The 5,808-nt window shown below is 48.9% G+C and overlaps 1 long non-coding RNA gene across 1 annotated transcript; it reads left to right on the forward strand.

Moving 5' to 3' along the window:
• The first annotated feature begins 978 nt into the window (after positions 1–978).
• Positions 979–5,368, forward strand: LOC141025598 (uncharacterized). Its single transcript, XR_012187568.1, has 2 exons — positions 979–2,055; positions 5,098–5,368. It is a non-coding gene; the product is annotated as an uncharacterized lncRNA (long non-coding RNA).
• Positions 5,369–5,808: the final 440 nt, after the last annotated feature.

Genomic DNA, 5,808 nt, shown 5'->3' on the forward strand with positions numbered 1-5,808 from the left:
ACATCAAGTGTATACAAAAAATTGAATTCGAGTTCATATAGTACACATAGTTCATATCTATCTCTATAGTAATCATGTGGTGTGTTGTTAAGGTAATACACGAATGATGGTTTATGTTGGCAACAATCATGATTGTAGATTCTTATTCAAATAGAGAAATGAATTTAAATTTAGTTCAAATTGCCACGGTAGTATAGACATTTGGAATGCACTAAAATATTGGTATGAGTAGGTTACATACATTATACAGCCAGCGAAAAAAATTAGTTGGACATAACATGGATTCATAGCTTTGAATAACATTTGTAAACTAACACGGGACAAGACTATCTCTTTGTGTGGTGTGAATAGTTTTATTATTTTCGGTTTTTTTTAGGAAAGTGTGAATTGATTTGGTACGTACAATATTACACGTTAGGTTTGTCCCTGAAATTCAACCCACGCCTTGTTATATCCCGAAAATTCAGATATCGTGCTCCCAAAACTCATGCCTTCACAACCCGCGCCTTGCTATCCCGAAATTACAACGCGCGCGAAAACTCCCTCCATGTGACGCCCCAAGACCGACGCTCCAGATGCCCTCCATGGATTCCGAGTTTCGCCGTGTGACTTATTTGCCTGTTGCATTCTTCATAGCATCATTTGCATTGCATCATGTCATCATGCGATCAGTTTCACAAACAAACTAAAACTCACATAAATAAATTGTATGGATCTTCGATCATTTTAAATCGAGGGAAATGCACATGGTGATTTCTCTTTATAACATATATCCTCCCAATATTATTAGGAAGCCATAAAAATTATATTTCATTAATTTGAAATTTACCACAACACACGTCATGTTAAATCCCTTGGCCTTTCCTTCTTCAAGTTTTGACTCTCTAGCCTGGCCTATAATTCTTTTCCCATCTATCGAGGCTCCTCCGAAATTCTCAACATTTTTGGACACTCCTAAAACCTCGTCCTAGTTCAAACCATTTGAATTAAATCAAATGAGTTTGAATTCAACTTCACACGCATGCCCACTTCTATTTTTTCCAGGATCAAGCTCATTTTTGTGAGTCCAGGAAAATTACCCGCATGCTCAAATTCGTTCCCTAAACCCCTCTTCCTTTTTTCCATTCTTTCTAATGTTTTCTGTTAAAAAGAAATAAGAGGGGGAAGAGAGAAGCCCAGCCCAGCCGGCCACTTGGGCCTCCTGCATCAGCAACCCACCTAAACCTAGTTAACCCTAGCCCCGACCTCACCCCTCGATCCCATCTCCCTCCCGAGCGCCGTCACGCAGAGAGAGGGCAGCGCTAACTCCTCTCCCGATCCACTTCTCTCCCTCGATCCCCCTCGTCCTCCTCCCGATCGCGCCGCCAAGGGAGAGCCGAACGCTCGATCCCCTGCCTCCTCTGCTTGCGAGCCTCGTGCCTGAGGTCACCTCGCCTCCTTGCCGCATCTGGCCTCCAGCCCCGCTCCCGCAGCCGGCGCCTGTTCCCGGCCGGATCCGCCGCCGGCCACTTCGTTACTCTGCTCCGCCTCCCCTGCGTCGTACCAAGGACGCCGCTGGCAACGGCGTCGCCACCCTCGTCGCGCGCCCACAGTGCTCGGTCAACTCCCCGAGCTCTTACTCCCTTCGTCCATGGCACCGCTGCCTCACCCGAGCCCTCTGCTCGACCAGGAGCTTGTCAACTCCGGCGCCTTTGCATCTTCCAGTCGAATGCCCGTCTCCCTCGCCGCGTTCGCTCCTCCGCCATGGCCTCTGTCTGCTGTAGAGCTCGGCTCCGGCCATCTTCCCCGCCTTCCCTATGCCGACGATCCCCTGCATCACCTCCTGGCCCCACCTCGTTCATATCCACCATGGCCACTTTGGCCTTGCTTGCTATTTTGCTCGGTCGCATCAGCCGCAGCCGCCTCAATGATTTGTTCCGTGCGGGCAAAAGACCCATGCCCTTCGACCGCAGCATGCCTTCGCTGGGTTGTCTCCGAAGGCCCTTTTTGAATCACTGCCAAGGCGAAGACCATCTCCAGACACGAAGCCTCAAGTCCGAGGACTATCGCGTTCGGGTAACTCGCCGAGTACACCTTTGTCTTTTTTAAGAAAAGGCCACGGCCCGACTTTATAAATAAAGCCACCAGGCAGAGTTAACACAGACCAAACGGACCAGCACATAGAACAAGCAGAGTATCAACCCAGATAACACAAGAGGATAGTCTAAGTACATGGCTCCCAGGCCAGTACACGGCACGCAGGCCGGAGGTAGAAAAGCTGACGGAGGCGAGGCCAACAACGCCTAAGTGCCTGCTTGAACTGGGGAGATGGAGAAGACAGAATTCCGGATCTTGGCCAACATGGCGTCGAGGGCGTCCCTATCCTCCTCCTTAGTCAATAATCTCCACTGCTGTAGGAATATACAAGTCTTAAATAAGCAATCAGCAGGCTTAGCGGGGAAAACATGTTCGATAGTAAATTTATTCCTTGTCGTCCAAAGAGACCAGCACATGGCTGCGAAGCCCACCCAAAACAATCTCCTCTGGGCCCCAACCAAAGAATTGGCCAAGATGCGCAGGTCAGAAAAGGAGGTCGGAGCCCAGGAGACATGCATCCATGATCTGATACATCACCAGAACAGCTTAGCCAACACACAGTTGAAGAAAATATGTGACGAGTCTTCTCTCAACCCACATAAAGCACATCTATCATATCTTGGGCCATTGCGCTTGCGAATTTGGTCACCCGTTGGCAGACGCCCACGAGAGGCTTGCCAGAGGAAAACCTTGACCTTAGGAGGAATACGAGCCCTCCAGATCCATTTGAATTTGGAAGTGATGGACCCAGCAATGAGTTTGCCATATAAAGATTTAACCGAGAACCGACCAGAAGGGGAATGGGGCCAAACGACCGTGTCTTCCTCCTCCGAGAGCGAAGGGAAGAGAGCAACAAGACGCTGCCAGTCTTCCAACTCTGCAGGAGCGAGAGAGCGACGCAGACGCAGGTCCCAATTATTTGACGCGAGCTCAAAGATAGAGATCTCAGGGTCCGGGCAGTAAGAAAAAAGAACAGGGAAAGCAATGGCCAGCGAGGAAGGTTCGCACCACCAATCGAGCCAGAATCTGGTGGATCTACCGTTGCGGACAGCGAATTTGACGAGGCCTTGAAAAAGGGGCCTGAGTTTAACAAGTTTTCCAGAATTGAGATGCCCCCGAGGCACGAGCAAACATAGGACTAGAAGAAGGGAAATACTTCGCTTTGAGGATGTTGAACCAGAGGGGCTTGTCCTGGGAGATGGTCATGATCTTCCACCACCATTTGATGATCAAACACTTGTTCATGAGTATTGATTATGCCCAGCCCCCCAAGGCTTTTTGGCTTACAAATAAGGTCCCACTTGACCAAGCGGTATTTGCGTTTGTTATCAGCCGCGTTCCAGTAAAAAGCACCTCTGTGTTTATCAAAACCAGCATGGGTTCCCATTGACAAAAGGTAAAAGCCCATCAAGAACATCGGGAGAGATGAGAGGCAAGCATTGATCAAGGCCACTTTACCCGCCTGAGTGTTGTATCTGCCCCTCCAGGGCATAACGTGATTTCCAACCTTGGCCACCGTAGGAGCAAAATCTTTAGCAAGAAGTTTATCAGGAGTGACAGGCAAACCCAAATATTTAATAGGGAACGAGCCAAGAGAACAATTCAAAAGCCGGGCAACCCGTAAGGCCTCGGTACCCGGAACGCCAGTAACAATAACTTCACTTTTGGAGAAATTAATCTTAAGACCGGAGAGAGCTTCGAAGCAGAGGAGCAGGAATTCGAGATGGGCAATGCAGTGATCATTCTGTTCCACCATTATAATAGTGTCGTCCGCATACTGAAGGTGAGTAATCCCATCCGGGATGAGGTGTGAGCTGACAGGAGCGAGATGGCCGGCCTCCACGGCCCTAGAAAGGATGTTAGAAAGCGCGTCCGCCACAAAGTTAAAGAGAATGGGCGTGGATTGCGTCAAGTACCTCTACTGACGGCGTGGATTGTTTGGATATGTTACTGCTTTGCTCAGCCCCTCTTATAGCATTGCTAGTTGCAGGTGTAGTTGCAGGTTGTTCCATGTTGGTACATGGATATCACAATATCTCTTATTTAATTAATGCATCTATATAGTTGGTAAAGTGTGGAAGGCTTGGCCTTATGCCTGGTGTTTTGTTCCACTCTTGCCACCCTAGTTTTCGTCATACCGGTGTTATGTTCCCTGATTTTGCGTCCCTAACACGGTGAGGGTTTATGGGCCCCTCTTGACAGTTCGCTTTGAATAAAACTCTTCCAGCAAGGCCCAACATTGGTTTTAACATTTTCCATAATAATATTGAACTAAATAATTAATTGGCATAGGGCGTCATGAACCGGAGGATTCTTTCTACATAGCAGGGGGCAACGCTGATGGTGTTGGTCCCAAACGGGCAACCTGTGGGGCTGCCTCGGGGAAACCCGAGGTATTTGGTTTTACCCGTAGCTTGACCTATCCGGACGTGGCCTGAGACGAGATACACGCGGTACTATTAGGGTGCCGACACGCCGGGAGGCTTTGCTGGATTAGTTTTACCATTGTCGAAATGTCTTGTGCATCGGGATTCCGAGTCTGATCGGAGGGTCCCACGATGGAGGATTGTCTTCGCGGATCGTGAGCTTGTCATGGGCTAAGTTGGGACACCCTTGCAGGGTTTAAACTTTCAAGAGTCGTGCCCGCGATTATGTGGCAGATGGGAATTTGTTAATATCCGGTTGTAGAGGACATGAAGTAAACTCAACTAAAATACACCAACCGCGTGCGTAACCGTGACTCTCTCTTTTCGGGGAAGTTCGAGAGGAGAACACGGTTGGGTTATGTTTGGACATAAGTAGTTCAGGATCACTTATTGATCATTACTAGTCTGCGACGGTTGCGTAGTTTCTCATCTTATTCTTGTACTCGTAAGTTAGCCACCATACAATGCTTAGTCGCTTGCTGCAACCTCACCACTTATCCTTTCCATACCCATTAAGCTTTGCTAGGATTGATACCCATGGTAATGGGATTGCTGAGTCCTCGTGTCTCACAGGTTACTACAACAACTGTTGCAGGTACAGGTATTGCAATGATCATGACGTGAGAGCGATGTTTACTTGTTTTAGAGTTCTTCTTCTTCATTGATCTTGGGTTAGGTTCTTGCTCGGCAGCCTGGGCTAGCAGGGTGGATGTCGTTGAGTTTCTGTTTGTGTTTCATCTGTAGTCGGATGTTGTTCTCTTGTATGATGTTGATGTATTATTATGACATTGTGTGCCTTTGTATGTATCCCCAACTATTATGTAATGGTACGATGTAATGATATCCACCTTGCAAAAGCGTGTCTATATCCTTGGTGGGACCTTCGAGTTCCTTTAGGTTAGAGTCGCATATTGGGCGTGACACTCCAGCTGCCAAATCCCGACACGCGAAATCCCCCTTCTAACCCTGAGCCGAAAGGGACGCTAGTTCAAATCGGTGGGGGTACTTTTGTAACACACCCTACATTTTGGACAAGCGCGCCCCTAAGTCATGGTTCCCTCTCCCATCGCCTTCTTTTCGCCATTCGTAATCCCAGGCCGCCATAACCTCTCTGCTCCAGCCGCGAAAACCCACCCTCCTCCATCCGCCACCTCACCGCCGCCCAGCCGGAGCCTCTTCCTCGATGATGTCGTCCACCGCAACAGCTCCACGTCCCTCATCCACCTCCTCGGATGAGGATCTGTCATCCATCTCATCGTCCCGCTGGTTCAGTCGCCCCATCCTCCACCTCCAAGGAGCTGCTCCG

The sequence above is a fragment of the Aegilops tauschii genome, chromosome 6 (genome assembly GCF_002575655.3).
Source record: "Aegilops tauschii subsp. strangulata cultivar AL8/78 chromosome 6, Aet v6.0, whole genome shotgun sequence".
NCBI classification, from domain to species: Eukaryota; Viridiplantae; Streptophyta; class Magnoliopsida; order Poales; family Poaceae; genus Aegilops; species Aegilops tauschii.